This window comes from Manis javanica, chromosome 7, assembly GCF_040802235.1.
Source record: "Manis javanica isolate MJ-LG chromosome 7, MJ_LKY, whole genome shotgun sequence".
In the NCBI taxonomy this organism is placed as follows: Eukaryota; Metazoa; Chordata; class Mammalia; order Pholidota; family Manidae; genus Manis; species Manis javanica.
In genome coordinates, this window is record NC_133162.1 from 37,717,232 (window position 1) to 37,738,329 (window position 21,098).

The following is a 21,098-nucleotide window of genomic DNA, read 5'->3' on the forward strand; positions in this document are numbered from 1 at the left end:
CAATAACTACCTCGTCTGGGCTCTGCTGGGATGCAGTTGGAGCGCAAGCTTGGGTCTTTTATGGCTTAGTCCAACTCACTGTGTATATTTGGACCAGTCACTTAATTTTCACGAGGCTTAGGTTTCTCACGTACAAAATGGCCATACAAGGAGCTGCCTTGTAGGATTGCCATGAGGAGTGGACACAGTGGTGAATGCTCCTGGCAAGGTGTCTGGGCTGTAGGCAGAGTGGGAGTATCAGACTCAGGGAAACCAGTGATGCTTCAGCTTGGAACTTGCAGGCTGGAACCAGGTGCTCTGGCACAGGCCACCTGAAACTCTTCTCACCCATGACTAGCTCCCTCATCCCCGCCCTGTGGCTCTGATGACTGCAGCTGCCAACCCTGGGGAGCAGTGGGCCGAGGCGGGGCCTGGCATGCTCTCTGCAGTGCCTGGCAGCCCAGTCTACCCAATGCGGGGGCTGTACCAACCCTCAGCTGCGGGGCTGGGGCCACTGCCCACACCCCCTGCCCAGAGCTCGACAAACTCCCTGGCTCCTGCCTGATCCTGGGTTCTGATGTTCAGGAAAGAAGTCAGAGGAGGATGTGTCGGAGAGAAGAGCCACACCCCTAAGGGCCCACTCCAGCCGCCTTCTGCAAGTCACAGGGAAGGCGGAGCAGGAAGACCTTGTACCAAGTCCTTTTCCTTTGCATGTCTCTTGTCTCCTGGGAGAGCCTCACTTAGCTTAACTGCAAAATGAGGATGATAATATTAACTTCACAGGTGTTATTGGGGGGCAAGAGAAAACAGGGAAGGGAAGGACCTTTGCAAAGCGTAACTCACATGTCATGGCAGAGTCACCTAGTTCCTGGCCTTGTTCTCCAGGAAAATAATGCCTTTCTGTGGGAGCAAAGGGCAGGCCTGGTTAATGGCTGCAGTGGGAACAACTTCCAGGGGAAAACAGAGGGTTCTGGGGGCCAGGAACCAGGAAGGTAAAGAGCAGCAGGGAGAGCCCACGCATGCCGTTGCTTCCACCTGGCCCTTGCTGTGCGGCACACACACACATTCCCCTACACACAAATGCACTCTCATGCATCTGCACCTCATACATGCACATGTGACACAAACACACATGCAACTACACTACACATATACACATAGCATGTCACACAGTGTCCACATGCACCCACACTGGTCCAGGTTTCACATGCAATATTCACAAACCCGTGCCTGCACCCATATGCCCACCTACAACCCTTTCCAAAATGATGGCTTTTCATGGGTAGAAAATACCCCACTTATTTGTGTTGACCTTGGTACTTCACAACAGAAAGTACCAGAATAAATATCACACTATAAAACTGAAGCTCTACACGTCAGGAAAATAAGGAAGAGAGAGATGATGAAGCACTCTCCTCCCCCTCCCTCACCTGCTGATGGGGAAGTTGAGGCTCCGAGAGGCATGCTCTGTGATGGTGGCCAGGACAGGATTCTTGCTGTGGTCATGGATACGCCCCCACCCCGAATGCCCAGGTCTCTCCTTCTCTGCTCTGGCAGCCCCCAAAGTCACTCAGCCCTTCATTTAGGTCAGGACAGAGGTAAAGCCCCTGGCTTGGGAGGCCTAAGTAGCCTGTACTGGGATTGACACAGACGGGCAGGCCACTTGGCAGCTGGGTCCTCTAAAAGGACAGGAAAGCCTAGCTGTCCACATCAGGAAGAGTGGTTATCCATGGGCACCCCAAGCCCAGGGCCTGTGAATTATGACCTTGCCAAGAAAGAATATTTGACCTGCAAAACAATTACTGACTTTAAAAAATGACTGGAAAATCAAATTTAATTGATGTTTAATTGAGTATACGCAAAATGTAACATCATATCAACCTGTTAAATTCAACTCATCTCAGCTCCCGTGAAGTTATATGTAAATGATATTTGCAGTGAGATGTAGATGCATTCTGATGTGTTTATTATGGTGTGGCATGACATTCCAGAGTGAGAGGGTCACAGGGTTATGAAGCTTTATTGGGGTGCTTCCCATAATAGCTGAGCTGCTACTTTTTGACCATCCTGCCAATGCCTGCTGGGAACTGTGGGAGGAGTTGAGCATTTCCAGCACCCACAGATGGATAAGCTAACCTCTAGCGAGCTATTTGTGTTACAATATTCAAGAATGTGCCTGGACAATCCAGCAAGTCCATGCAGTAGCTGAGTATGCCTTGCTCGCCCTGGCCTATCTACCCGGGGCTAACGCAGATGGGGTAAGGCAGGACAGCCTGGAGAAGAGGGGACTGGGCAGCTTCACCTTTGCCTCCAGAACAGAGGCAGCCCCAAGGGCCCATGGGCACAACTACGGGGACAACGGACAGCCAGATTTCAGGTGACTATAAGGAAGGATGACAGAGCTGCTCTGCTAAAAAGAATGACAATGTGGCTCACTTTTGCACAGCACTGGGCTATTTGTAAAGCATTCTTAGGTGCTTGGTCTTGTTTTCTCTTCAACAACTCTGTTGGGAGGTCAGGATCAGTTCACAAACCTGGGCAATCGGACCAGTGAGGCTCCAGAGGGTTGAATGAGTCACTCAGGTCGTCGCCATTGGGAAAGGATGATTCCTTTGGGGAACTGGGACAAGTCTGGCCCTGCGACTTGGGGCTGGGAAGAGTGGCCCTGCCCCACCTTTCCTTATTCCATTCTTGGGAAGCATATTGGTAAAATTATGGATCATTCTGGAACTTTGCCTTGCATATTGCTTCTTTCTCCCCCCTCCAACTCTCTGACTCTCCATTGCCTGAGTTGCTATCAGCCCAGAATGCTGTTGAGGAGGGTTAGTGCTCCCAAAGAGCCAGGGACTCTCTCACATTTCTCAACCTCCTGTGCAAAGACTGGGCACATGTACCAGTTCTGGCCGATGGACGCTGAGCGATAGAGTTGCAGCACTTCCGATCCTGGCAGATGCCAATTTATCCTGAAGCTGACAGAGTGTGGGTGTGCAGGCTCTCACCCTGGCCCCCCTTCTCTAGGGGCCATGAGTATTTTGTTTTGGTAATTTCTGGGTATAGTGGTTTTGGGACAGCTGTGGGCATTTTACTTGTCTAATTTTGTATACCTTTTCTTAGAGAGAGCTTCTAACTTGTGTAAGTTTCAGACCTACTAAACTTGATGTGCCCCTGTGGCTGAGGCAATTAACTGATGCGTACCTCTGCCACCCTGTCCTTCCCTCTTCTGAAGTGGCCTCAAGGTCAAAGCCACAGGCTGAAGGATGGTTGCTTGCCCCACGCAGAACTTCATGAGTAAGAATAAGACTATCCTGTGAGGTCACTGACATTTGGGGATTTGTTTGTTACACAGGTTATCCTCTGATGCTGACGGAACACAAGCTCTCATGCCCATTTCATAGGAGACTGACACTTGGTGTGTGGAGGGGAAGAAGGTGCTCCCACAGCTGCGTAGAGGGGCAGGGTCTTGGAGCTTGCTTCCCACAGGGACTAGGACCATATGAACCCTAGTCTGGGGACTCCAGTTTCAGAGGTTTGAGCATGGGGCCCTGAGTTAAGGCCAGGTGTCCAGAAGTTTCGTGGAGAGCAGCTGCATCTCCCAGGGGTTTTCCGCGGGAGGGGTAGCTAGTGTCAGGCTGGGCTCTCAGCCTGGAGTCACAGGGTGTGGGTAACTTTGCAGGTATCCAAAACTGTCTGGTGCCCTCCAGGACATCTAAGTCCCGCAGGCCAACACTCCATTAGCTGACCTCATAGAGGTCAGAGGTCACAGTTGCAGGGCAGTCTATTTCTTCCAGCATGAATGGAAGTTGGTTCACAGAAGAAGCAGCCCTGGTCCCTGGCACAGCTGTCTCCTGACAGGGTTCTCAAGCCCATCTCAGCTCCACCCTAGGAAAGGGGAGTGGCTGCAGCCTGGGGACCTGAGGGAGATGGGGAGGAGATGGCTGGGTACCAGGCACTGGCTCTGCATGCTCTGCGTGTGCCAGGGAAGGTGAGGGCCTGTAAGCCAGAGTTGCGGGCCAGTGGGGCTCTTGCTGCATGCTTACAGGCAGGGTCTCTAATAAACTGTGCCGTGCCTAGTGTCATATTTATTCTCTAACCGCTGATCGTCCCAGTGACACTGACTCTTGGGGCTCTATATTGAATGGACATAGATATTTTCCTGACCACATATGGTATGCAAGTGGGCATGTTCACCATTTTATCTAAAGATTTTAATACCTGTCTAGAATGGAAGGACTAAATAAAATAATTCTATGTAATAGGCCAGCAGTGGCTTTGGCCCAGAATGGCACTTGGTATAGTATATATATATATTATATATTATAGTTACTATTATATTGCTCTTGCCTTTGTTGTAAATATTGTACAGTTTGGTAGCTCTGGTGCCACCACATAAAGGCTTTGTGGTACTGGTGGAGTCCTTGGCCAGGAGGGCCTCAGCCCTTCTGGCCTCATTCTAGACCCCAGCTCCTTTGCCTGGTGATGCTCTGGTCTGGATTGGCCTCTACCTTCTGTGTGTGCTGTTCCCCAACTGACCGGGCCCAGTCAATCAGCAGCACTTGAGCCCCGGTCGGTCTTAACGTCTTGTAGCCTTGGGTGTTCTCTGAGGCTTCTGCCAGCTAAGCTGTTCTGCTGACCTCTCTGCTGCTACGTGTCAGCCCTTCTGGTTGTGCAGGGCCACACACCGATAAGGTCTGACCCAGCAGAATGCTAGCTGGTCAAATGCCCTCTGCTCTCTCCTGCTGCCTGGTGCACAGCTTGAGAGCTCCCTTGGCTTCAGATAGAAAAGGCTGCTCCTCGAGCTGGTCTCATCTGGGAAGCTGTCTTTGCTGTCTTAAGCCAGGTTCGCTAGAAAGAGAGGCTGAAACAGGGCTTCTGTACAAGTGCAGCGTTGAGGGGGAGTTCTCGGGAGAAACCAGTAAGGTGGTGAGTGAAAGGGGAGGGGAGGGGAAGGAGCTAAGCAGAGATGTGCTGCTCACTTAGCCTGATCCCATGGGAGATTGGAGTGTGAACTGCTCCAAAGATTTGTCTCAACCTGAAGCAAGGGGGCTAGGGTTTGAATTCCAGCATCTGCAAGTCATGGGTGGAAGGCTGCCCCTTGGCGGCAAATTCTCCATCATCTTCTGGCAAGACAGCTCCCATCAGCGAAGGGCAAGTCTGGAGAAGGGTGCAGTGTACACTGTTTGCAACCCGCCCCCTCAGCAAATGGTTTGCAACCCATCCTCATCTGGGAATGGGTCCATGGGCCCAGGCAAGGGAATCCAAGTGGGGCACCAGTCACATCTACCACACCCTCCTTGGGCATTTTCCCTCTTTGAGGATAATTTTGTATTCTTCCCAGATTCAACTCATTTTGGCTTAATAAACACCCAATTATTTGACCCTACTGCGTGCCAGGCCCTGGTGAACATCTGGGTTTGCTGAGGGCTAGCCCGGGAGGATCTCTGCTGCTTCTGCTGAGGCCTTCTACGTTCACACACACCTGATCCCTTGGACATTGCTTTTTTGCTCTAAGACCGACCCAAAGCCAAGTTTATAATGGCTGTGCAAAGGTGTCTATTGCAAAGCAGATGTGGGACAATGTGGAAAGTGTGTTTTCTGTTAGAAATGGAGCTAGAAAGTACCCACTTTCTTTGGGATTGGTGGGGGAAGGTGGAGTAAGGGTCCAAAGCATGATGTTCTTTCTCTTTTGCAAACTTTCTGTGCCAAGCAGAGGACGCAGCATAGAGAAACTTTCTCTCCTGCCCTCTCCCTCCTTCCTGGGCCGTCTCAACTGCAGCCCAGGCCTTCTAGCTACTGCTGGGGAAAACAAAACCACAGCTATGCAGCACCAAACAGGCCTGCATCGTGTTTATGCAATGACAGAGGCCTGGGCCCAGCTCCAAAGAGGCTGGGGCTCCCTGCAGCAACACAGACAGCCCTTCCACATCCAGGGCTGTGCTATGGAGGCTGCCAGGACCGAAAGGCCCTTGGCGGTCATTGCTTCTAAGTCTCTCATTTCATCAGGAGGCCCAGAGATAGGGAATGAGTTGGCCAAGGTCGTGCACAGTACTGAGGTATGATTTGGGAAACGTGGGAGGGAGGCTGAGGCTGACGTTCCTGGTGGGAAGGAGGAAGGGGCTCATTCATGTTCATGAGTGGCTGTTCTCAGCAACCAGCACCCCCCCTTCCCCTCATGTCTAATCAGCTGCTGGCTTTAACCTGAGGTCATTGTCACTGGACCAATAATGAAAGGTAAGCAGAGCGATCAGGCCCCAGACCTGGTGCACAGAGGCTCCATTTTCTCAGTTTCCCACTTGGAAAGCAGGAAGGGATGCAAATTGGGAGACCTGAAATCCTGAGAGGGGCTGGGCCCCATATGGAGTCACTCTGGGGACCTTTCTCTTCTCCCACAAATGCCTCTAGTTTCTTGCCTCCAAACACCTCTCGCCTCTCTGGGTCCTATTTCATCTGATGACCTTGTCTCCTGTTCCGGTACAAAATCCAGACCAACTGTTCTTCAAACTGTTCATCAGTGGTGCCCAGCCTCTCCTTCCCCTTCCCTCTCACCTGGCAAAGGAGGAGGGACAGAGTCCTTCCTCCTGTGCCGTCCCGCCCCTGTGAGACTGGCTCCGGTGATTTGCATCTTCTTCTGCAGCACCAGCTCCTCCCCATGCCTGGCGTCCGTGTCCTCTGTGTAAAGTGGCTCAATTCCCGAGGCTGCCACCTCAGCTCTCTCACTCTCTCCACATTTCCAGGAAAGTCACGGCAAACTGTGCTTCAAACCTCTACAAATGTGGCCCCTTGTTTCCACTCTGCTGCAATGGCTTTGAGGTCACCAATGAGTTGCCAAACCTTAGTCCTAGCCCATTTGCTCTCTGTCCTGTATCTGACTGTGAACCCCACCCCAGCCCTGACTTGTCATCTGTCACACTCCCCTTTCCTGGAACAGCTGTCTGATCCCCTCTCAATCTCCATCAATCCAATCAATCAATCTCCTCTAATGTCCAAAACTGGTTCCTCCCCTGCTCTCTAGCCTTGGCCCTTTTCACCTAGGCAGTAAGTGTGAAATAAGGGAAGCTTCGTTTATGCCTACAGAGACAGCTATGTCTATATTGCCCAAGACCAGGAAGTTGCACTGTCAGATCACTCCTCTGTCCTCTGCTCTGAATCCATGTGGACCATTGCCTATGGGGACAACCTTCCTGGATGTCTCCCAAGCTTCTAATTAGTATCAGCCTCTCCTACATCCAGCTCATCTTCTCCACCAACTTCCGCCGTTCTTGGTTGAAAGCAGCACTTCATTGCCAAAGTCAGAAATCTGGGCGTCATTCTTGTGGGAAGCTGTGTAATGCTTCTCCCCTGCCCCCAAATACTGATAATCCGAATCCCTTTGCAGGTATAATTGAGTTTAGGATTTTGAGATGGGGAGATTATCCTGGATTATCTCGGAGAGCTTGATGTAACCATAATGGTCCTTAGAAGAAGGAGGCAGGAGAGTCAGAGTGAGAAGATGTGAGGATAGTAGCAAGAGCCTGCAGTGATGGGGCCACAGGCCAAGGACTGCCGGGAGCCACCAGAGGCCGGAGGAGGCAAGGTGTGCATCCTCCTCAGGGGCTTTCAGCAGGAAGAGCCCTGCTGACACCTAGATTTCAGCCCTGGAGGACTCACTGTGGACTTGTGGTCTCCAAAATTGTATATTTGAATAAGTTTCTGGGTTTTAAGCGAGCAAGTTTCTGGCAATCTATTACAGGAGCCACAGGAAACTGACAGAATCCATCACTGGCTACACTCATCTAGTCCCAAATCCTATCAAATTTCTCTCCAGACCATCTTTCAAGTTTGCCCCTGCCTCCTATCAGCAGACCGTGCCATCGTCACTTCTCCCAGGGGCTTCTGCAATGATCTCTTCTGTGACCACCCAGTTTTTTTCAGCTGTCACTTCTGCTGCTTCCAGGGATGCAACAGAGCTGTTTTTTATGGGGAAGATGGTTCCCTCTCCCACAGCCATGCCACAGAGACTAGAGGAGGAGGCTGCTGCAGGTAGACAGCGCACGTAATCCGCAGGTGGCCCCTAGCCCTCCCTGCCTCATCCCTATCGTGGGCCCTGCCATTCACTCACATGGGGCAGGAGTGGCAGGCACTTCGCTCGTGCACTTCCCTCACCCTGAAATACTCCCCCATGACTTCTACCAACTCTTCACAATCCCAAGTCATCTGTGGGCTCAGCTTTCTCATCTGTACCAGTAAGGGGGCTTATCTGGATAAGCCGCAAAGCTCTATGGAACTCCCCCACCTGAGTAATCGAACTAAGTAGATTTTGTTGACCACCAGTGCTCAAAAGGTGCCTGAAGGGTCTTTCAGCCTGGCCCGTCTTGAGGGTGGGTGTTATCTAACAGGCTGTGCTTCACAATGATGCCTTAAGAGTTAGTGGGGTCTGCGTACCTGTGCTGCATATGTTGGCATGTGCTTGTGTGTTTTAGGGGAACAACAGAATTTTAAACAGTTTATTAAAGAGCTGCTAAAGGCACTTTGGCTATGAAATTCCTCCGGGAAAAAAAAAAATCTCTATTTTGATGATTTAAGTGTTAATGATTCAAAACCATATGGATCACATTTCCTTCTCATCCATATGGTTTTTTAAAAAGTATCAGAGAGACTGCTTAGGGCAAAATGCATTTATGATTTTATCGATCCCGCAGCACTGAGAGGGCTGTTCAACAGATCTGAGTGAGAGCTGAGCCTGGTGGGCCAGGATGTGGGCCTTTCCCTGGGCTCTCTCCTCAGTCTCCAAGGAAAATCACTCTTGGCGTCTGGGGAGAGTTTTCAGCACACAACTTGGTGGGAAAGGAATGCTGCATCCCGGTGGGGTTTTTGCAAAACCTCCAGAACTAATTTTAAAATGACTTAGGTTTTGGCAGACTGAAGAGGTGTTAACTCAAACCCGGGTGTATTTCAAGGGAAATGTAATTAGAAAAATGCTCTCCTAGTAAGCTGGGAGGCTGTGCCGAGCAATAAAGATTCTTGTTGGAGAATTGTTTGGTGAGATAAAAACATGCTGCAGCAGGGTGGATGTGCAGAACCGTACGTGAACTTCTCCCCTCCCTCCCATGCCCAGGTACTGGGCCTTCAAAACCAATGTGAAATGAACCACGGAGGGGGCACCTGCCTTCTCCACCAGTCCCACCCTTGGGGACCAGGGACCACGGAGGGGGCTCCTGCCTTCTCCACCAGTCCCACCCTTGGGGACCAGGCCACAGTTGGTCTCCTCCATGAATCAGAGTGGGTGGGAGGGAAGGGACCGCTGATGGTGAGGGCAGATTTTGCTTCATATAGATTCTTGGGCTTAACTTTCCAGTCTAACCCAGTGATTCTAATAAGTGGCAAGATTTGGGCATTTCTGGCTTAGGGGTGAAGTCCTACTTCTCAGGGTGACAATCCCAAAGTTTCACCGCAGGACTCAACCCCCTGGTGGGCTTTCTCTCTCTACCCCGTTCCATCAGGTTTCCTTTCCTGGTCGTCTTTCCGGACTCTGCATGGTCCCACTCCTCCTCACTGTTCAGGGAACTTTCTTTCTGAAACACTAGGCTTCCTTTCTTCTCCAGGAGAATGATGTATCCCTCAAGGACACAGCTGTAATTCTGCTTCCCCTTTGGAAAACCCCTGTGGGGGTTTGTCTCTCCTTTCACTTTGGCCCTTCCACATAGTAGACACACATCCATGACCACACCATATGCAGCACTGAATATTGTCTTCCCATTGGGCCTGAATCTTGGCCCTAGCTTTGTGCTCCAGTGGGTACATGACTTAGAATACTGTATGTGCCTTGGTCAGGACTAGCAGGGGTCTGACGTGTATTCGAGCACTCAATAACTGTGGAATGAATAGGGTAAACTTTGAGGATCTCTGGCACTGTTTCTGCCATGTATTCATCTGACCCATCCACTCATCTATCTATCCATCCATTCACCTACCCAACTACTACCCACCATCCATCCATCTACCCACCCATCAGGCACTCATTCAACAGATTGGATGCTTTTTCTTTAATTATATTGTGTTCAGTGTAAAACGATCATGGAATTTTTCAAACCCTTAGACTCTACTAGCATATTACAACAAATAACCATGAATCACCCACTCACTTTTATCTTAACGTTATGCCATATGTACTTTAGATTTTTCTAAGAACCAAAACCCTGTGGAGATTGTTGAAGCTCCGTATGTGGACTTCAATGATTCTTCCTCTTCCTCCATCCCCAGAGATGGCATTTCTCATTCTCATGCATGTTTGTTTGTATTTTTTTTACCATGTATTTATGGGTTCATAAACAATAAGTAGGTTGGCTTTTCAGGTTTGACCTGAAATAAATGATTTCCCACTGTATGTGTTATAACTTGATTACTTTTGCTTATTTTTATGATCCCATTGCATTTTTTCTGTCCAGCTCTATATTAAAGCAATTAGCTTGTTATATGATCATCTTTATGTTTCTATTTAGGCTGCAAACAAGCTCTTAGAGGGCAGAGAGCTGATCTTTACATCACTATTTCCCCAGAGCATGGTATAGTCCTGTTGGTTGGCTGCCTGGGCAATGGGCAAACCTTTACTGAATGCCAAGCCCTGTGCTTTGTGGTGGTACCCAGGTGTGGCTCAGCCTCAGGCCTAGCTCCTTAGGGGTCAACGGACTAAAACATAGTACAGATCAGGGGCCAGGCTAGAGGCAAGAGGTGGTCTATAGAAATGCAAAGCAAGAATGAGAGATTTGACAGGCTGAGGGAGAGGGTCAGGGAAGTTACATCTTGAAAGATAAGTAGAAGTTTCACAGTCAGATGAAGAGGGAGTAGAACATTCATGGAATCAAAATAGCACAGCTGAGACTTGGCAGTATAGAAACCTACTTGTTCTGGTTCCCTTGTCTGGTAGATGCCTCTGTTCATTTCTTCACTTAAGGCTGTGGTCCCCTTTTTGGTTAAGTCTTTGTATCCAGTGTGGACTTTTTGCAGCTGTGTCTCATAGACCCATTCATCCTTTATTCATTCAGTCAGCAGATGTTTGCTGAGCACCTGCTATGTGCCAGATCCTGTGCTTGTGGGAGGACCCAGTGGAGAGCCACAGCCAAAGCCTCAGCCTTTGGGGACCAAGAGAGAAAACAAAGCAAAGGAGTAAGAAAAATGTCCTGTGGTGAGCATTCTCCATGTGGGGTCCTTAAAGCATCTGATGGGCTTTTGAGCCATAGATAAGGTACCTGCTGTGGTGGTGGTGATGGCCTCTGGCGTGGGGACATTTTAACTTGAGATCTGAATGATAACAAGGTGGCAGCCATGGGAAGACCAAGGGGAAGAGCACACAGGAGGCAGAGAACTTGGCTAGTTCAAGGAAAGGGAAAAGGCCTGTGGGTCTGGATGGGGAGAGAGACAGTGGTGGCACCAGAGGCAATATCAGACTGCATGTGGGGCAGGTCATGTGGCTTGAGTTTTATTCTAACTAGATGAGGAGACTTAAGAGGGTTTCAAGCAGAGAAGTAATTGGGATCCAATTACCCTTAAAATGGGTTAAAGGCAGAGAACTGAGAGCTGGAGTTGGAATCTAAGTCAGGAGGCTTTTGTATAGCCTTGAGCAAGGTGGTTACAGCTTGGCCCTGCTAATTGGCAGTAGAGATGGAGAGAGGTGGTTTCGGGGTGTGTTTTCAAGGCAGAGTTGATAGGCCTTGCTGAAGGGATGGATGTACGAGGAGAGGGAAAGGGTGGTTTGTGATGGTGAGCCTCGGGATGGTGGGAGTGGTGTTCACTGGGAGACAAGCAGATTTGAAGTTTGGGGTGGGAATAAAGAGTTCTGCTTTGGCCCCACTGGTTTTGAAATGCCTTTCAGACGGCCAAGTGGAGCTGCTAATCAGGTGATTCACCTTGGAGCCCAGGAAAATGTCACAGCTGGAGCTGCAGCATTCTCAGGGCATCTGTCCTGGAGAGGGAATGGTATCTGGTGACTGGCAGGTGCGTGGTCCCACTTCACCTGCCAGGACGTGCAGCTCACAGCCCCTTCACATTTACCATACCCCTCCTGAAGGCTTGGTCAAGTAGGGATTATGTGCTCCCTTTATACCTGGGGACTTGGAGGCCCAGTGAGGACAGTGACTGATCTGACCCCCCAGGTAGAGCCAGGCCCCAGCCCACCCCTGGATCCTCCCCACCATGCCCCACAGGCTGCCTCTGCATAGCTGGGTGAATGAGGTGCTGTCAGCCTTCTCGGAGTCTCTGGCTCTTCTTCTGTAAACTCCCTGTTTTGGTTTTCACAAGGCGCCCAAGGTCAAGGTGGCTAAAAGGTGCCAGAGTCAGGGCTCACACCCAGGCCGTCCCTTCGTGCACTGTATGTTCTGGCTGCCCTGGTGACAGTGCTTGCCAAGGACAGAAAGTCACACTGTGGTGCACACCATGACATGCTACCACCCTGTACTTTGTAAGGGAAGGGCAACCATGCCTAGGCTCCTGGAGGACAGGGAAAGGGCTTGTAAAAATCACAGTTTGCATCTGTAAGTGCTTATAGTGCTCCAGCATGGTTCTAAGTACTGCAAAGTCCTACACACCTGGAAAGTAAGTCCTACAATCATACCCATTTCACAGGGAGGAAACAAGGCATATGTTGGTGAAATCACCTGCTGAGGGTTCCACAGTGAAGAACAGAACTAGGATTCGGGCCCAGGTGGTCAGATTGTGAGGCCCAACCCTTAGCCACTTTACTCACAGTGGTGTTAAATCACTAAGTGGTCATTTGTCTGTTGTATTAGAGCCAGGGAAACCGAGCAGCTTCTGGCAGTAGTGCACAGACGCTGAGGGTACTGGTGGCTCAGACCCTATGTTGGTAGGATGTTATGTAAACGAGCTTACCTAGGACACGGTCTTTGCCCGCCTGTCTGTGATAAGCCCTTGACAATGTAAACAGCTGTGGCCTGGGGAAACAGGAAGGGCAGACAGAAGGGCCTGGCAGACTGGCTGTGGCCAGATTAGCTAATGGTGGGGAAGGAGGGGCTCATGCATCCGGCTGTGCTTCCTGCCCAGGGGGTGCTGCTGACAGTAAAGGGGAAGGTGAAGGACCTCTTCCAGGGATGGGTCAGGCCTGGCTCCAGGGACCCCACGTACTAAGCAACTGTGTGACCCGGGCAGGTCTTGGCCCTCTATGGGGCTGTGCTGGCTTCATCTCTAAAACCAGGGCTGGTTGAGTCAGATCTCTCATTCAACAGGAAATACTGAGGGCCTACTATGTGACAGATAAGGGCAGATTTGTGGGACCAGCCTTCCCCCACCCCCAAATCCCATCTTTCAGTGTGGGGCCAGCAAAAGGACTCTGAACAGTTTGTGACAATGTCCCCTCCAAGGGGGACTCAGCATTAGGGGCACCTCTTTGGAGGGCCAGCAGAGGAGCCCTGGAGGAAATAACTTCTGACATGTAAGTAGGAGCCAACCAAGTAGAGGGAACAGCCTGGGCAAAGGCTTGGAGGCCGGTAAGCATGTCACATTTGAGATGAAAGGACCTTCATATATATTTTTTTTGTATTGAGGGTAAAATTCACATAACATAAAATTAGTTATTTTGTATTAAACTAAAATTCACATAACCTAAAATCAGTCCATTCAGTGGCATTTTGTGTACCCAGAATGCTGTGTACCCAGAATGCTGTGCAGCCATCACCTCTGTCTAGTTCTTTTTCACCCTGACCTTGGTGGTTTCTTGCTCAGAATCCTGTGATTCCATGAGTTGAATGGCAGAGGCAGCTTGACAGCATCATGGTGAAACACTCTTTGGTCATATTTACAACCATTTGGAGGCAGCTATGACATAGAATGGGCACACTGAGGAAAACTGGAGAGATTTGCCTCAGGTCACAGAGCCTGCGACAGAGCCTGGATTGGCAGGCAGGCATTTGAAGCTCATGTCTTTGGCCCCGGAGGTTCTCAAATACTGCTTGTCAGACCAGCTGGCTACCTGGTTAAGAATTCAGATTCAGGGCTGGGGCCCAGGCACCTGTGTTTCTAAGTGCCCTCCCCTCACCCAGGCTGTGGAAGTACCTCACCCCAGAGCCTCAGGGAAGAGATAGCTAGGTCTGTCCTGAGGCACAGGGATCTGGGGTGGCGGTGGCCTCAAGACTGGGCAGCAGCTGGTGGGCTGGCAGCTTGAGAATGGTGGGTGTTGGGAGGCCACAGGGAGGGCAGGTGGGGCAGGGATCTGGCTCAGTGAGCTCCAGGACAAAGGCCTCTCTGCCAGCATCCCTGGGTGGTGGCCCCCTGACTAATGGGCTACAGCTTCTCTCATTAATTTGTGGAGTGGCGTGTAATAATAAAATGCTCCTTAAAGCTGGAATGGTGGCATGAGTGACAGCTTTTTCAAAGGTCCTAATAAGGATCATTAACTGTGTATGAAAAGGTTTTATAAACATTTGTTAAATACCCCAAGCTTACTGTGCCCATGGATTGCTGCTCCCGAGATGTCACGACCAACCAGAGCTAGCTGGAAAGGTAAAGAAGCAGCCCAGGCTCCTGCTGGCCACCCTCAGAGGCTCCACCACTCCCAGGCTTCTCCTGCTTGGCTGTGAAGTGACTCAGGGCTGGGAGTTCAAGAGCCCTTGCTAGTGAGCAGGTGATAAATAATCTGTTGAATGAATGAGTGGATAAATGGGTAGGAGGGTAGGAGAGCTGGCTCCGTATTTCATAAGTCTGGACCTTTGGGCAATTCCTTTTACCTCTCTGAGCTTCACACTCCTCACCTATAGAGATATTTACTTCCTTTGTTGCAGGGGAAATCTTTAGGGAAATAAAACACACAGGAAATGGCTTCCAAAATACTCTCCCTCCCTCCCTCCCTCCCTCCCTCCTTCTTTCTTCTCTGCAGTAGTTCAGGGCTCTCCCCTGGAAGCTCAAGAGGAAGCAGGGAAGAGGGCTATGGAGATTCAGAGAAAAGGGAGGACGGAGGGACCCTCTTCCAGTGGGCAGGCCTCTAGCCACAGGCTAGATCTGAGGGAGCAGCTGGAGGCAGTCTCCTGACACCTGTCAAATCGTCCATTTTAAGTTGTTTCCTGTTGTGCCCTGTGCTGTAATCACTTCCCATAACTTTCCAATGTTCAGGAAATTTCTCTAATACCTAACAGTCTGCTGTTTGTGGCCTTTGGGCTGTGCAAGAGGGTGAGCCTGACAAGGCTGAGCAGGGACGGTGGATGGCAGCAGCTGTGGCTGCAGGGGGGTTTGGAGCCAGGAGACAGGACAGCAGGATTCAGCCCACAGGGACTGGTCCAACGCAGCCAGGGCTCCTCCCCATGGTGAGGTGGGAGTCATGCCAGCAGAAGGGGCATTGCAGGAGAATGGGAGGAGCCCAGGGGGCTGACAGGGTCTCAGGATGGCCCCGCAGCCCCTGGCAGGGTTCTTCCCTGGCTAGGGGAATACGGCGCCTCTCCCGATTTCCCACACGTGGTTTCAGTACAGAGGCCTGTGGCACACACCCAAACTGGTTGGTCCACAGGACCCCTCGCTCCACAGCAGTCCACTCCTTTCCTGTGCTCCCACCCCTCTTTACCCCTCAGTTCCAGGAGCTTGGCTTCTGCTTCTCTCCATTCCCAAGGAAACTCAGTTATAAAACCACAAACAACACCGGGCTGCTTATTTACACCCATGTGCACATGTGGCCAACTTCCCCAGTCAGAGGGAGTTTCCAACAGGACCACCAAAGAGGAAGGGTGTGGTGAGGGTCAGGGGCCAGGGCTGAGACAGGACCATGAGCTGGACGTGTTTGTAGCAGAAAATCATTATTGGTGAGGCTGGAGCTGCGGGTGGAGGGGTGTGTGCACGTGTGTGCTTGTGTGTGAGTGCAAAATGCATACTCGTAGAGGCTTGGAGAATGGAGCTGGTGAACACATTTAGATTCAGTAACCGTGTTTCCAGGATGATTGTATCCAGAAACTGTGCCAGGCACATTTATATCTGTTTGACCATGAGATCCTTACCCCAGTCACTCTGAGAGGGGCATGTTCATTTTATTCCCGTTTTGTACAGGAAGAGAATGAGGCTTGAGAGGTTAAGTGGCTTGCCCAACATCACACTGCTGGATGCCCCTCTACTTAAAGCCCTTCTGTGCTTTCTGTGGCCTATGGAGTAAAGTTCAAACCCCTTAGCAAGGCAGGGAAAGCTTTGCCATGCTTTCCCACCCTTTGTCCCTGCTGGCTCCCCTGCCGAGAATGGGTGCTCCTCCTCCCTCTGGGAGTTGTAGACCCCCATATAAGACTCAGGTCAAATGGCCCTACATCTGGGACTTCTTTCCCCACACTCACTGGGAATCCTGCCTGTAGGCTTGCACCTTGACCTGCCTCTGCTCTAGTATCTGTCATACTGCGTTCCAGGGGCCTGGCTGTTCCCATGTCTGCCCTGGCTACTCATGCTCAGGTGCAGGTCATCTTCATCCTTGTTGTACAGTATCTGGTTCAGGTTCTGAAATGCGAGAAGGGGTCAATAAAGTCTCATGGATAAATATGTGATCAATGGTGCTCAGACATCCCAGAGCCAGTGAGGGTGCTCCGTGGGATGGGACTTGCTGCAGCGATCAGATGGCTAAGCTGTAATCGGACTGCCTATCAGGATCACTTACTCGATCTGTCCTGGGGTCCTGGAATGGGTGTGTAAACGAACCCCCAGCTGATGATGACGCCAGCCTGGCTCGGGGACCACTGTGCAAGCTTTGCTCTGTCCTTCCTAAGTAGTGCTGAGTTCAGGGGTAAGGGGAGATTCTGCATGACTTGGTCTCACAGAGAGGGAGGTAAATGGACCAACACCACTTCCAGCTGAGAACCTTGCAGTCAGGACTGATGGACAGATGGGGTAAACTGAGGCTCAGAGAGGAAACAGGCTTATACCATGGGTGGGGACAGAGCTGGGACTAACGTCAGATTATTTGTCACCTGGGCCCTAAGACCAGTCTTGGGGCAAGAATCAAAGTCAGAGAAGTTGGGGAGTAGAAGTCATGAAGTAAGGGAAGGATGGGGGTGAGGTGGGAGTGAGGCTGCATAAGGCTGTCGGCTTTTGCTGTAAAACATACAAACTGTATCCCTTAGATTGATTTTTTGTTTTCCTCTTTCTGTCACCCAAACACGCTCAACCTCAGGCACCTCTTGTGAAGCTAGAAGGAAGGGTGGGAATGAGTTATAAGACTCCCTTTTAAAATGAAAAGAAAATAATCCCTCCCTTCTCTTTAGCTCCTTCCCCATCCCTTAAGGGAAAAATATGGATTGGAGATGTTTTTAGTTGCAGCATTTCTTTGCAGCTCCGATGGCTGTTTGTCTAGCTCCTCGTGGGTGCTGTGAATTTACAGCTCTCAGCATCTCTGAAAGCAGCTTCAGGGAGAAAGATGGTGGAATTTTATTCTTGCTAATTTAAAACAATAATAATTGTTCACGCGTTAGGAAGCATTCCTATTACATCAATTCAATCTTTCGGAACAACTGGAAGGAATAGAATGGAGCCAAATTTCCTGATCAGGCCTCTGTTGGCTTTGTGATGTTCATTTATCCATCCAGCCTTTTGTTTCAGCAAACGATGGCTGAGAGCTGACCCCAGGCCAGTCCTGGACTAGACACTGTGCTTGGGGCCAGGGGAGATGGCAAAGAAGGATGTGCGCGATACCCAGACATGGGTGTGGTTATTCTCACAGGGAGTAGGAGGGCAGGGGTGTACATCACTGCAACACGGCTATTGATCTGGGACCAAAAGAACTCCTGTTGGTAACTGGGTGCCTGGTGGTGTATTACACGAACATCAGGAACCTAGGATTGAGTTCTCGGAAGAGGTTGCGGGTTCACGTGGGCAGAGTTTGTTTTACTTGCAGCGAACGTGGGTAGAACATAATGGAATCAAGTCCCGATGGGGGTGGAAACTGGTGTAAGGCCAACCAAGACCTGCATTGGACAGAAGGTAGACAGGGGTTTGGCTTCTCAGAGAAGTCAGCAGTAGGCAAAGACCTAAACCCAGAATCAGGCTGAAAGAGGAAAAGATAATGGGGGACGGGTGTCCATCTCCAGTTGAAGAACAAACCCAAGGGGTCGGGCAGGGATGATGAGAGCAGACAGACAGCCGCGCGGTCTGTGTCAAGGGGTAAGGTCGCGCTCAGGTTATGAGTCTGTGCTGGCTGCTGGCCTTTATTGTGGGTCCTTGTGAGTGTTGCAGGGCAGGCCAGATGTCCACGTGTAGCCAGGAATTGTATAGGGCTGCAGGTGAGGGCCATCCTAGAGCCCGTGGGTCATCCAGGAGAAGGGGTCCAGGGGCAGCTGGATGGGGCGATCTGTATCCTAGAGGGAAGGTCTGCGCTGGTAAGAAGGAAATCCGAGTCGTTCTCAGAGACACCACTGCATAGGTGGTGCATCTGGATTGTTTTCTCAGGTGAACATGGTAGAGCCAAAGAGACTGCCTTGGGGGACTTGGAACTAGAGGCCTCTGTGGCAGGGGGACTGTAAACCCTGGTTTGCCAGGGATACTCCTGGTTTGTGCCTGTGTCCTGTGTCAACACTAACAGGGCCCCCCCTCAGTCCCAAAGACTTGGTTTGGATGATAATTGATATTGATTGTATTACCAGCCATCTAAAATTTAGGACACTGTGGACCTGCCATATAACTGTTACCTGAACTTTGACTTAAGGAACCGCTCTGTCTCTTCTCCCAGTACTAACCTTTATTAGCTTGGTGACCTCTAACTTTCTGAACCTCAGTTTTGCAAAGTGGTTATCATAAATAACACGACTGTCTATTCCCCAGATTTGTTGTGATGGCTGAGAAAGATCATTGGAAGACCTCAGGGGCTCTGCAGGAGACCATGACCTCTCTGTCTCTGTCTCTTCCTCCCCTGACAGGCCACCGTAGCTCTAAGATGGGGAAAGCTTGCTGACTACTCTGGGACTGAGGGCACGGTGACTTCCCTTCTCTCCTCTGCCCTCTTTCATCTTTGTCCTGAAGATTCCTGAGGCTCTTTGGAGCCACAGAGTGAAGGAAACTGGGCAGTGAACTCATGTTTAGTGGCCTGGGTTGTGAGGACAGATGAAGGGGCTTCGGAGGAGGAAAGGGCAGTGATTTTGCCTGGGCCCATAGAGCCATCTCTCTTTCAGGTCTGGAAGGTGGTCTAGAACTAGGTCTGCCAAAAAGCAGCGTGGGCACCATGAACAGAGAGATAGGATGTTTGGAAGAAGGGAGGTGAAAGTCCTGTTCGCTCTAGGCATTTAGATCACACCAGGGATGTTGCGTTTACTCAGGCTGGGAATGAGACTCAAACCTGTATCAAAATCCATGTGTTGAAGACACAGGGATATTTGGCCTGGAGAAAAATTAGAGGCCAAGGCTTCACTGCTCTTCTAAGAAAAGATGCATTACCCTTTCTCTAGAAAGGTGTCCAGTGAACCAGGTGGCCCAAGTGGGTAGTGAGTTCCCCATCCCTGGAGGAATGGGAGCAGAAATCACCTAACACCTTGGTAGGGATTGGAGAAGTAATACACAGCATGTGCCAGAGGTTAGAAAGTTGATTTTCAAGGTTCTTCTGGGCCTGGGCCTCTAGGACTCTCCCAACCCCAGCCTCTGCTTTTGGCAACCAGCTGCCTTCTGGATGAGTCAAAAGCCCGCCCAGCTCTGGCCTCCTTGCTGGGTGGGGCTCCAAGGAAGCCGCCAAGGTCTCCCACTCCTGCTGTACAGGGCCACTGTGCTCGCACGCTGCCCGTGGGTGCCCCGTGTAGCCACCGCCCGCCTAGAGTCAAGAACTGAACAAATTGATTAAACAAGGGAAAGGCAAAGATTACACACACACACACACACACACACACACACACACACACACACACGAGAGGGAGACTTAGACTGAAATGAGAAGAGCCATCTTGCTCTGGCCTTGTATCATAAGCCCATGGAGATGAATATTCTGACCTAATAATCAAAACAGGCTGTAATTGCAAACAGACTCTCAAGGCCTTGTGGCTGAGGAGAGAGCAGACGAGATACCTGCTGAGCACAGCAGGCCCAGCCCCGCCAGCCCTCCTCCCTCCTGCGGAGGATCGATGAGGCGGGCCAACCATGCACCATTTTGCTGGCCTGGCTCGATGGAGCCCTGCTCACATTTCACCTTCCTCCAGGGACTCTGGGCTCCCTTTGCAGGGAACCTGCTCAGGGGAAGCCAGCCACCGACACAATGCTGACAAAGATGGGATTAAACACCCAGCAGCACCCGGAAGGACCAGAGGAGGAGGGAAGGAGGTTTTGCTCCTGCCTCTCCCGAGCTTGGCCTCCTCTTGGCCCTGGAAGATGTTCTCCTGGGTGCACCACCAAAGCTGGAAGGTCTTTGCATCCCCTCCCTGCTCCCACCTCCTTTCTCTGTTTTGTATCAGACACACCCTCAGCTCAAATTTGCTTTGAAGGTCAGTAATTTCCACTCCTTTTTCAAAACAACTGCACAATTCTTCTGGAACCCAAATGTTGATTCTCTACACCAAGGAATGAGTCTCTCTCAACAAGTACATTCCAGAAAAATCCATGCAGCATCTCGAATGGGAAAGACATCCAGGAGGGCCTGAAGATGACCCAGGCCTGGGCCTTGTCCCCTAGGTCCCCCGACCCCTGAGGACCCTATCACCCAATGGAGGACAAGGGGCCTGTTTGTGCCTCTCTTAGGCTCCAGCCCTTTGGAACCATGGGGACCCTGAGGAAGGTGTGCTTCCACTGGGTGGGGTGGAGACAGTAAAGGATTTTGAGTGAAGTGCTGAGGAAGAGGAGGGCTGATGGAGTTGATTAGGGAGGGATCTACCCGGTGAAGGGAACAGCTTGGGCCAAGGAGGAGAGGCTGGATGAATTGGTGGTGTTCTTGAGGACTGTCTGGTGGTCTGCTGTGGCTGATGCATAGGGTCTGGAGTCCCATGATGGTGGGACCTGGGTGCAGAGATGAAGCTGGGAAGGTATGTGAATTGAGGCCACATTGTGATGGGCTTTGAAGAGCTTGCTGAGGAGCTTGACTTCACCCCAAAGGGATTAGGTGCCCCTGGAGGTTTAGAAGCAGAGCTGAGATCTAGAGATGCCCTTCTGGTAGTGATGGTGGGATGGACGGTAAAGGGAGAGAGTGGAGACATGGGACTAGTGGGAAGGGG

The 21,098-nt window shown here is 50.8% G+C and overlaps 1 long non-coding RNA gene across 3 annotated transcripts in view; it reads left to right on the forward strand.

Moving 5' to 3' along the window:
* The window catches only part of LOC108393492 (uncharacterized), a 207,160-nt gene that overhangs the window by 25,201 nt on the left and 160,861 nt on the right, over positions 1-21,098 (forward strand). For all 3 annotated transcript variants that reach the window (XR_012133152.1, XR_012133153.1, XR_012133151.1), the window contains exon 2: positions 10,998-11,137. This is a non-coding gene — a long non-coding RNA (uncharacterized lncRNA). The remainder of the gene's footprint in view (positions 1-10,997; positions 11,138-21,098) is intronic.